Genomic DNA, 11782 nt, shown 5'->3' with positions numbered 1-11782 from the left:
AAGAAAAAGAAAGTTCTTGGTTTCTACTAATGCATGAGTAGATTCTTTGAAACAACAGCAATCTTTGATGACAACAATTCATGGCGTGAACAGATGTGCAAGTTTGTCTGAAAACATAATGTAAGGACCTCCACAGTGTAAGTTACCTTGAAAAGAATCGTGTAGAGTTCCTTAAATACTTAAAAAAAATAATAATAATTTCGGTACTTTATAACAAAGTACCGAAATTATTATTTCTGTTGTTTCTGCTACCAGTAAGGCGTTAATAACAGACGAAAACGACAAATCATGTGTAGGTAAAGAAATATCACCGAGTCTTATTGAATACATTATAATGAAGGTCAAGAAGGAAAGAAATTGCAGAATTAGAAAATGAATATTTGTCTTTTTCTGTTTCCACTCTCATCATTGAGATTCAGCTAATTCAATAGTTGAAGTAAACTGTCCCTGTGGCGCAGTGGATAGCGCGTTGGACTTCTAATCCAAAGGTCGTGGGTTCGACTCCCACCAGGGATGAGCATTCTTTTGTTCTCTTTTCAAGAGAGTGCTTTCTGTTGTTCCTAACCTACAGCGTGTTACTATTCCTTTCTGCTACCAGTACAATGTACATAGAATTTTATTTACTCTTATTATTTTCGAAAAAATGAAATATTTATTTTCAGATATTAAAAATATAACTTAATTTACTGTATTATTCATAGAGTTACGTTTATAACTTTAATTATTATATTCATGTGGTAATTATATAGAAGAACGCAAAAATTTAAATGTATTCCATTTTAAAATGATATTTTTATGTTTCATTTGTGCTACTTATTCAGTGTTTTAATAAAAATTAATGTGGAAATAGACAACAGAATTAGAAATGTTGGTGGTAGGAAGTCAACTGAAAAAATTTCGAAGGAATAAGAGAGAAATTAGTCAGTCGCTAATCCTGTTGTATACAAGACAGTACTCAAACCAATTTTAATAAACAAATTTGTAAAATAATGGACCAAAGATATGCGAAGATTAGGGGACTGTCATATTAAAAAATGAGGATATTAAGAAAGAACTTAATATTGTTAGCATATTCAGAATTGTGTTAGTAGAGCTAATCTCAAGTGATATGGACACTTAAAGAGAATGGGAAAGGAAAGATTAGCAAAACAAGGGTTCTTTGTCAGAGCAGCAGGAAAAAGACCCAGTGGGACACCAAGATGCAGGTGGATTGATACAGTAAAAAGCCCCTTAGAAGACAGAGATGTTGATCTGATAATACTGGAGTCCTGACAGATAATGTATGAGTTTGGAGGGAAAGTTGGTAGGAAGTTAGTAATGATGTAACTTTTTCATGTAGTCTGCCTTGGTCTGCCGTACACCCCACGAGGGAACATGTCAGGAATTTAATAATGATAATGATGAATATTCCTACAATTTTAATTTTTTAATATAATTATTCTTACAATTTAGATATGTACTTTATTTAAAAATAATTTAACCATAAAATACGATGCTAATCGCGTATTTTATATTGAATGAATTCAGTAATTGGCTATTCATAGCATTCTTAGAGAAATGCTATTTTGCTGTAATTCTAAAAATATATTAAATTTATAAATTTTCGATACTTTACTGATAATAATAATTTACAAAGATTTTAAATTTCTTTTATTTAAGCTAAACTATATATTAATTTTTAACAACACCTTTAATAATTTATCTTAATAATCATATATTTTAATTATTGTTAAAACTATTATCCCAACTCCAAAGCATTTGACAAAATCTGGCATTTTGGACTCCTGCACAAGCTTATCTCAGCCGGCATCTCACCTGAAATGGTTCATTTAATCCACTCATATCTTCAAAATAGATCAATGCAAGTAAAAATCAACGGTTCTACATCCTCCCAGCGCCACATCTTTGCTGGAGTGCCGCAGGGATCTCTACTGGCTCCATTGCTGTTCTCTGTATACATGTCAGACATCCCACACAATCCGATGACTTCCATTTTGGCCCTATATACGGACAATACGGCAATACTATCCAGATCTCTCAGACCCCTTTTCATTACCAGAAAGCTTCAAGAAAACATTCTAAAGCTGGAGGGTTGGTTCTCTAAGTGGAGATTGGAAGTCAACCCCCAGAAAAGCTCAGCCGTTCTTTTCTCAAAAAGGCCAATGTTTCCTGTAGGAGATTTGTTACTATTCAATACTAAAATTCCCTGGAAGTCAGAAACAAATTACCTGGGTGTAATTCTCGACAAAAAGCTATCTTTCAATCAACACACCAAGTCTGCATGCACAAAGGCATCTAAAGCCATAGCACAGATCTATCCGCTAATTAATAGAAATAGCAAGCTCAGCAACAGAATCAAATTGCAGCTATACCAGTTGACGATTCGTCCTATAATCACCTATGCCTCTCCAGCCTGTAGCCACACCTCTAATGCTAACATCATCAAAATACAGCGAGTGCAGAACAAGTGCCTGAGAATGATTTTGAACGCCCCGTGGTATGTTAGAAACACTCAACTCCACAGAGACACAAATATTCCCTATATTTTCTCTTTTCTACGATCCTTAGCCACCAAGTTTTTTTTAAAGACGTCCACACATCCCAACGATTTGGTTCAACAAGCTACAGCATACGATCCAACGGACATATTCAAATATAGAAGACCAAAAGCTATATTGGCCTCCTTTAGTGATGCATAATCTCCATGCCCATTCCGGGCGAGCATTCTGCTCATAAATTTTACCTTCACTGCAACCACAACGGATAGCGGGGAATATGAAAAGCATCTTGCTTCACCCCTATAGACATAAATGTCAATTGTCAATATTATCCCAACGATCTAGTTAAACAAGCAGCAAACTATGAAGAGACTGACCTCTTCAAATACAAGAGGCCAAAAGCCATCCTAAATACTTGCAACAATGACTAATCTCCGTACCCCCCAGGGCGAGCTCTCAGCTCATATTATGTCAATTGAATGAAAAGAATGAAACATAACCCATTCTTTCGATTCGGTGCAAAACGAAGAGTGAGAGAGAGAGAGAGAGATAATAAGACACTGCAAGTGGTGGCGACTCGTATGAAAGTTGGATCACGCTCGATGCACAATCAGAAAACCAATCATTATCACAATGCCACATGGAATATTGTTATTAGTATTGCAATCATAGATTTCTACCCCGACTGGACTCAAACTGCCATTACCAGCACGTCCCTTCGGGTCCTATTCTTCCAAAAAATGCCGTGTCCTTTTCCTTTACACTCGCCACCAGATATCTGCCTCTGAGGACTCCTGCCATTCGCGTACAGACAGAATAAGTTACTTGCATGCTTTTTTGCATACTCCCCTCGATAGTCTGCTTGGCTCAGCTATATAGTGTACTTGCAGGTCTCTATTCTTATCTAATTCCTTATTTTGCTGACATCCTTGCGCATGCTTAATAAGTTCGACCCAGACGAAGACGAACACATAGCCGCTGCTGTCCTCATAATCATTTCCATAATGAGGCACATTCCTGTGAGTCATCATGGAAACGATTTTGAAGAATGTGCGTCATCATTTCCCGGAAAGATCAATATAGCCACTTGGTCATCAATCACATGTTTTACGATTGAATCTCTATTCCATATAGTATCTTTCTTTTTACAATATATTTTACCTGTCTCGTTATCGATACGTGAAATCTTACTCCATTAAGTTTTTTTTTTTTTTTTTTATTTTGTTGCTGAACTGAATTATTAAATCATGTACCGCATCATTTCGTTCCGAAATTACACGGATAGCAATTAAAGTACCAAAAATTGGCGATTTTTTTTCCTAAATAAAAGAAAAAAAAAATCAAATGTTGTGTCGGGATTAACCGAAAAAAAAAAAAAAAAAACGCCACTCCAATTCGAAATTGAGTGTACGTATTCAACCGTAGAGAAGAAGCGACAAATTAACGGATTTCATTAAGTATTTGAACGTGCTTCTAGTAGGAAAGGAAGAATATGGTTACACAAATTAAAAAAAAAAAAATGACAATGACCAAACAACCGAAATTATGAATCACTGCAGAAAAAAGTTTTACTTTGTTTTTAGGAATTTCGATATTTTCATCAGAGTGCTTGAAATAAGATAGTGTGAATTGAGAGGTGAGGGGGGGGGGGGGGTACAAGTGAATACAAGCATTTTACTAAAATTGAAATTTAGTCCGATGCTAGGTGGAACCGCTGGAATCTAATTCGCTTTTTTTTTTTTTAATAAGAGGACTTCCAATAAAATTACATCTGATATATTTCTAACATTAATAGACTTCCAAAACAGATTAATTTAGCAATGTAAAGACTACGATTCCCAAAGAAAATAAAACTCAACTTCATTCCTTATGGGATTCTATCGAACCCATAACCTTTAGATTAGAAGTTCAACGCTCTATCCACTGCGCTAGCGGGACATCGAACAAAAATTCACTCCATTAATTATAGTTAGAGAACATTGCAAATATGCCAAATTTCATTATATTGATTATTGTGATGTTCGAAAAAATGTTTCTAATTGGTCACCTCAACAGTCTTATTTCCTTGGGAAGCCTATACGATGAAGAATGTCTTATGGAAAAAAAAAAAAGGCACTGAAAGCCCTAAATGATAATTCTTTATTATTATTATTATTATTATTATTATTATTATTATTATTATTATTATTATTATTATTATTATTATTATATAATACTTTTTCTCAAAAGGATTAGTTTCTGTTTAATTAGATTTCCAGTTAAAAGTGGTTTCAAACTTCAATGAATGGTATATTCTCGCTTCGTATCCCTCTTTCCCCTCACTACCACACGCATGTTTTTCATTGTGTTGTTTTTTAACTGCCACTCCTTAGCCATAGTTGAATGCGTTTAAATTAAACGTTTCAGTTACTAATTACAATAGTTCGCAAATAAAGGCTTATGGGAAAGGATTATCTTAATGGACTGAATGGAAGAAAAAAAACCTGTTTCTTTCTACTTAGCCGACCAACTATTTTATTTGAAAAAAAAAAAAAATACTGTTTTAATAAAAATAATAAATATCCATTAACTGACGTTTAATTTATTTCAAACTGCATTGATTATTGTCGCTAAGTTTATCATAATATTACCCAAAACTATAACTGTGCTATAAGATAATTAAGTTTACCTTAACGTTCTTAAAAGGACTGGCTTAAAAGGGCGAAGCAAGAATGCTTTTCCTGTTCCCCGTTATCTCTAGAGGACAGTGTAAGGGTAAGGTGTTATTGAGCTATATAAAGCTCTGCTCATGGCAGGAGGGTATTACAACAGCAATATAAAGCTCTGATCATGGTAAGAGGGTATTACAACAGCAATAGCCAAGCCTCAGTTAGAACTTCATTGGCTACAGCATTGCCATCCATTATCCTCCTTAAGTTTACAATTGACAATTGACATTTATGACTTAAGGGGTGAAGCAAAAAGCTTTTCATATTCCCCGTTGTCTGTTACGGTCACAGTGAGGGAAAATATTATGAGCAGTTTGCTATCCCAGAATGGGCAGGAAGTTAAAATGGCTTTTGGTCTTTTGTGTTTGAATGTATCCGTAGGCTCATAGGCTACAGCTTGCTGAACTAGATCATTGGGATGAGTGGATGTCTTTAGGAAGAACTTTGCAACTAAAGTTTGTAGGAAGGAGAAGATATAAGGAATATTTGTATCTCGGTGAAGTTGATGATTTCTGACGAACCATTAGGATCATTCTCAAGCATTTGTTCTGAACACGTTGCAATTTGATAATATTTGTAGTGGAGATGTGGCTCCAGGCTGGAGAAGCATAACTATAGGACAAATCGTCACCTGGTATAAAAGCAGTTTGATTCTGAGCGATGGCTTTAGATGCCTTTGTACATGTAACCTTGATGTGCTGGTTAAAAGTTATTTTTTTGTCGAGGACGACACCTAAGTATTTTATTTCCGTCTGCCAGGGAATTTTGGTGTTGAATAATGAGATGTCCTACAGGACATCTATCGACCTTTTTTGTGAAGAGAATAGCTGAATGTTTTAGGGGATTTACTTGCAGTCTCCATTTGGAGAACCATCTTTCTAATTTTAGATGGTTTTCTTGAAGTTTTCTAATAACGAAATGTGTTCGGAGAGATCTGACTAATAATGCTGTGTCATCTACATACAGGGCCATGATGGAATGACATTGGGTTGTGCGGGATATCAGACATGTATACAGAGAACAGCAATGGAGCCAGTAGTGATCCCTGTGGCACTCTGGCCAAGATGGGTCGCTGAGATGAGGTAGTGCCGTTAATCTTGACTTGCATGGTCCTGTTTTGCAGATATAACTAACTAAATGTGTCAATTTCATTGAGATACCAGCTGAGATAAATTTATGTAACAATCCAAAATGCCATATTTTGTCAAATGCTTTGGATAGGTCAAGGAAAACAGCTCCCGTGTATTGACGCCAGTTGTAGCTGGTAGTAATGTATTCCACTATTCTGTGGATTTTATGAGTAGTACTGTTGAATTGCCGATAACAGAACTGCTCTTTAGGAAGGATGTCTAGTTCATTTATTGAGGCTTGAAGACGTGCGAGGATGACCTCCACAATCTTGCCTAGGTTGGTGATGAGACTGATTGGACGATAATTTTGAGGCAGGTGAGGATCCTTGCCTGGCTTATGTATAGGAATTACATCGGCAAGTTTCCAGGTGGAAGGAAAACGGTGAAGACTTAGGATTGCATCTATAATTATGGTCAGGTGCACTACTGCTTTTCGGGGCAGAAGTTTGATCACCCGATTAGTAATGCCGTCTGGCCCAGGAGCTTTTTTTGTTCTTTAATTTTTTAATTATGTCATATATCTCAGCAGGTGATGTTGGTGCAATATGGTCCATGCTGGTGTCAGGAAGTTTGAGTGAGTGTCTGACCTTGCTGCGAATCTTATGTGATCAAAGTCAAGGTTTCCATACGAGGGCCTGCATTGCTCCTCCAAATTGTTTGCTATAACTTCTGCTTTGTCTACGTCTGTGTTAGCAAGGCCCTAGTCAGAGAATATTGGGGGAAGGGATCTGTCTTTGTTTCTGATATTTTTTAGGTCCCCAGATGGAATGATCAGTGGGTGAGATAGAGCGTAACTTTTCTTCCCATACTTGGTCTCTATGAGCTTTGAGTGCATCTCTTACTCCATTTAGCCTGTTTAGAGCTCTTTTCTCTTGTGGTGCACACGTGTTACGGAATCTTTTCCTAGTTCTGTTTTTGTCTCTGATCAAGTTCATGATGTCTTCAGGCAAACTATCTGGCTTGCGGGCAGATTTGTAGGAAGCAGCTACCGTTATAGCAGAATTAATTTGTTGTGTGAGATTTGTAACTGCAGTTTCTACTTCTTCTTTTTTGCGTATGTGAGGAACAGGTCCAATATAATCCTTGAGTGCGGCTGACAGTCTTTTCCATGCTATGTAGGAGTGAGAAGGAGGAGACAGGTATTCTTGTTTTCCCAGCTGTACTAGAATTGTGTTATGAACGGATGATAGTTCATCCATAGATATGATGCTGTATTGAAGTTTGATATCCTGCAGGATAACTATATCCAGGATGTCAGCAGTGCCAAATGTACTGAGATGAGTTGGTTCGTTGTGGCTTCTTAAGTTTACCATCCTTATTGTCCTTATAAGGACTGGCTTAAAGGGGCGAAGCAAGAATGCTTTTCATCTTTCCCGTTATCTGTAGAGGACAGTGTAGGGATAAGGTGTTATTGAGATATTAAAGCTCTGATCATGGCAGGAGGGTAACAGCAATAGTCGAGCCTCGGTTAGAATTTCATTGACTATAGCATTGCCATCCATTACCCTCCAAGGTATTAATCACCGCATCTCACCGTCGATTCAAGTTCTTCATTCCTCTTAAGTTTACCTTATAGTCCTTATAAGGACTGGCTTAAAGGGGCGAAGCAAAAATGCTTTTCATCTTCCCCGTTATCTGTAGAGGACAGTGTAGGGATAAGGTGTTATTGAGATATTAAAGCTCTGATCATGGCAGGAGGGTAACAGCAATAGTCGAGCCTCGGTTAGAATTTCATTGGCTATAGCATTGCCATCCATTACCCTCCAAGGTATTAATCACCGCATCTCACCGTCGATTCAAGTTCTTCATTCCTCTTAAGTTTACCTTATAGTCCTTATGAGGAGCTTAAAGGGGTGAAGCAAAAATGCTTTTCATCTTCCTCGTTATCTGTAGAGGTCAGTGTAGGGATAAAGTGTTATTGACCTATTAAAGCTCTGATCATGGCAGGAGGGTAACAGCAACAACCGAGCCTCAGTTAGAACTTCATTGGCTATAGCATTGCCATCCATTACCCTTCAAGGGTATTAATCATCGCAGCTCTCCGATTTCCAAAACCTTACAGTCCTTATAAGGACTGGCTTAAAGGGGCGAAGCAAGAATGCGTTTAATCTTCCCTGTTATCTGTACAGGACAGTGTAGGAGTAAGGTATTATTGGGCAATTAAAGCTCTGATCATGGCAATTCTCAGTTAGAACTTCATTGGCTACAGCATTGCCATCCATTACCCTCCAAGGGTATTAATCACCGCATCTCGCGGTCGATTCTAAGGCTTCAAATCCAATATCCAAAACCACATTAACATTAACATTTCTGGCTAGATGGTTGAAGCAAAATTACTTTTCATATTCCCCTTTGTCTTGTGATGAAAGAACTTCGAATGGAGTGTTTTTTGAGCTATATGCTCGCCCATTGAGGGCAGTGAAGTTAGCTGTGTTCAGCTGAAATTAAGATTGACTTTGGTCTTTTATATTTGTTAATTTCTGCTTCATTATATTCCGAGGCTTCCTTGATTAACGGGTTTATCTTTACCAAGTTCTTTACCAAGACAAGTAACCATCTTCTTAGCTAGATTTAGGAGAAAGGAAGAGATATAGGGGATATTAACTTCTCTATGGATCTTGGCGTTTCTTATAAACCAAGGGGCATCCAGAATCATTCTCAGGCACTTATTCTGTAATCTCTGAAGTTTTAGAATGTTTGAATTCGCGGCTCCACGCTGGGGATGCGTAAGTGATCACCGTCGAATTACCATCTTGTAAATTGTTAATTTTGTTTGCGTGTCCAGTTTACTTTGTCTGTTGATCATAGGGTAGAGCTGTGCTATGACTTTGGATGTATGAGGTAATGTAACTAGTATGTTTGCTGAATAGCAGTTTACTATCCAGAATCACTCTAAGATATTTAACTTCAGTCTGTCATGGAATCTTTACTCCCAATAAATAAATATCCTCCATGGTATGGATTTTCTTTCTAGTAAACAATATAGCTGAGCTTTTCTGGGGTTTAACTTGAATCCTCCAGTCTGCCATCCACTTTTCTAAAATGAGTATGCTGGTTTGGAGTCTTAGTCGTCAGTTTTGGACTCAGTGATCTTGCCATCAGTGCAGTATCATCTGCATATATGATGCAGTGAATGTTGTTCTTGGGCTCAGAGGGGTGTCCGCTACATAGATTGAGAAGTGCCAGAAGAAATCCACAGGAGAGGTGCCAGAAGAAATCCCTGAGGTACGCTTGCTGAGATCCTGGCGTCTGGTCGAAACCATTTCGCTGATTCTGACCTGCATATATCTGTCTTTCAGGTAAGAATGTATTATTTTTATTAACTTGACTGGCAAGTTAAATTTAATCAGTTTGTAGAGAAGGCCTTGATGACATATTTTATCAAACGCCTTCTCTGCGTCGATAAAGATAGCAGCTGTGTTGAGTCTCCAGTTAAAGCCTTTAGTAATGATTTCTACCAGCCGGTGCACTTGTTGAGCTGTACTATGGGCCTTACGGAAGCCGAACTGTTCATTGGGCAAAATTCCTAACTTATCTGTTTCTGTTTGAAGTCGTGAGAGGATCAATTTCTCTGTCACCTTTTTGAGGCTGGACAATAAGCTTATGGGTCTGTAGCTTTCGGGAAGGTGAGGATTTTTTCCTGGCTTCTTCAGTGGCATGATGGTTGCTGTTTTCCATGTAGTAGGGAAATGCTGGAATCTAATGATGGCATTTGTAATTTTGAAGAGATGGATTATAGCCTTTCTTGGAAGTAGTTTTACTATTCTGTTGGTTATGCCATCCGGTCCTGGAGCTTTTTTACTGTTTAAAAGGGAGATTATATTTATCATTTTTGCTGGATTTGTAGGAGTGATATGTTCGGCGTTAACAGTGTTCTGACTTAAGGTTGTCCTAACATGACGATCATTGGAGTCTTTTAGTCGCCAGTTTTGGACTCAGTGATCTTGCCATCAGTGCAGTATCATCTGCATATAATGCAGTGAATGTTGTTCTTGGTTGATATTTAGATTGGTTTGAGATGCATTGCACTGAGATTCTAGGTTATCTACTAGTGCTTCGGCTTTCTCTTCATCTTTGTGAATTATCCAAAACCCTTATAGTCCTTATATAAGGACTGGCTTAAAGGGGCGAAGCAAGAATGCTTTTCATATTCCCCGTTATCTGTAGAGGACAGTGTAGGGATAAGGTGTTATTGAGCAATTAAAGCTCTGATCATGGCAGGAGGGTAACAGCAATAGCCAAGCCTCAGTTACAACTTCATTGGCTATAGCATTGCCATCCATTACCCTCCAAGTGTATTGGATTGAATGAATTGTTCACCGCATCTCACGGTCGATTGATTCCCTCTTTTCCACCTTTCAACCTAATTATCCAAAACAATTGACAATTGACAATTGACATTTATGTCTTTAGGGGTGAAGCAAGATGCTTTTCATATTCCCCACTATCTGTTGTGGTTGCAGTGAAGGTAAAATTTATGAGCCGAATGCTCGTCCTGATTGGGCATGGAGATTATGCATCACTAAAGGAGGCCAATATAGCTTTTGGTCTTCTATATTTGAATATGTCCGTTGGATCGTATGCTGTAGCTTGTTGAACCAAATCGTTGGGATGTGTGGACGTCTTTAGGAAAAACTTGGTGGCTAAGGATCGTAGAAAAGAGAAAATATAGGAAATATTTGTGTCTCTGTGGAGTTGAGTGTTTCTAACATACCACGGGGCGTTCAAAATCATTCTCAGGCACTTGTTCTGCACTCGCTGTATTTTGATGATGTTAGCATTAGAGGTGTGGCTCCAGGCCGGAGAGGCATAGGTGATTATAGGACGAATCGTCAACTGGTATAGCTGCAATTTGATTCTGTTGCTGAGCTTGCTATTTCTATTAATTAGCGGATAGATCTGTGCTATGGCTTTAGATGCCTTTGTGCATGCAGACTTGGTGTGTTGATTGAAAGATAGCTTTTTGTCGAGAATTACACCCAGGTAATTTGTTTCTGACTTCCAGGGAATTTTAGTATTGAATAGTAACAAATCTCCTACAGGAAACATTGGCCTTTTTGAGAAAAGAACGGCTGAGCTTTTCTGGGGGTTGACTTCCAATCTCCACTTAGAGAACCAACCCTCCAGCTTTAGAATGTTTCCTTGAAGCTTTCTGGTAATGAAAAGGGGTCTGAGAGATCTGGATAGTATTGCCGTATCGTCCGCATATAGGACCAAAATGGAAGTCATCGGATTGTGTGGGATGTCTGACATGTATACAGAGAACAGCAATGGAGCCAGTAGAGATCCCTGCGGCACTCCAGCAAAGATGTGGCGCTGGGAGGATGTAGAACCGTTGATTTTTACTTGCATTGATCTATTTTGAAGATATGAGTGGATTGAATGAACCATTTTAGGTGAGATGCCGGCTGAGATAAGCTTGCGCAGGAATTATCCAAAACCTTAT

The 11782-nt window shown here is 38.0% G+C and overlaps 1 non-coding gene across 1 annotated transcript; it reads left to right on the top strand.

The window, feature by feature from the left end:
- The first annotated feature begins 443 nt into the window (after positions 1–443).
- TRNAR-UCU (transfer RNA arginine (anticodon UCU)) lies at positions 444–516 on the top strand. Its single transcript has one exon. It is a non-coding gene; the product is annotated as a tRNA-Arg (tRNA).
- The last annotated feature ends 11266 nt before the right edge of the window (positions 517–11782 follow it).

This window comes from Typopeltis vanoorti, chromosome 1 (genome assembly GCF_054136105.1).
Source record: "Typopeltis vanoorti isolate ZY-2024b chromosome 1, IOZ_Tvanoo_1.0, whole genome shotgun sequence".
Taxonomy (NCBI): domain Eukaryota; kingdom Metazoa; phylum Arthropoda; class Arachnida; order Uropygi; family Thelyphonidae; genus Typopeltis; species Typopeltis vanoorti.
The sequence above is the reverse complement of the archived record's forward strand: the minus strand, read 5'-3'. Positions and strand labels throughout refer to the sequence as shown.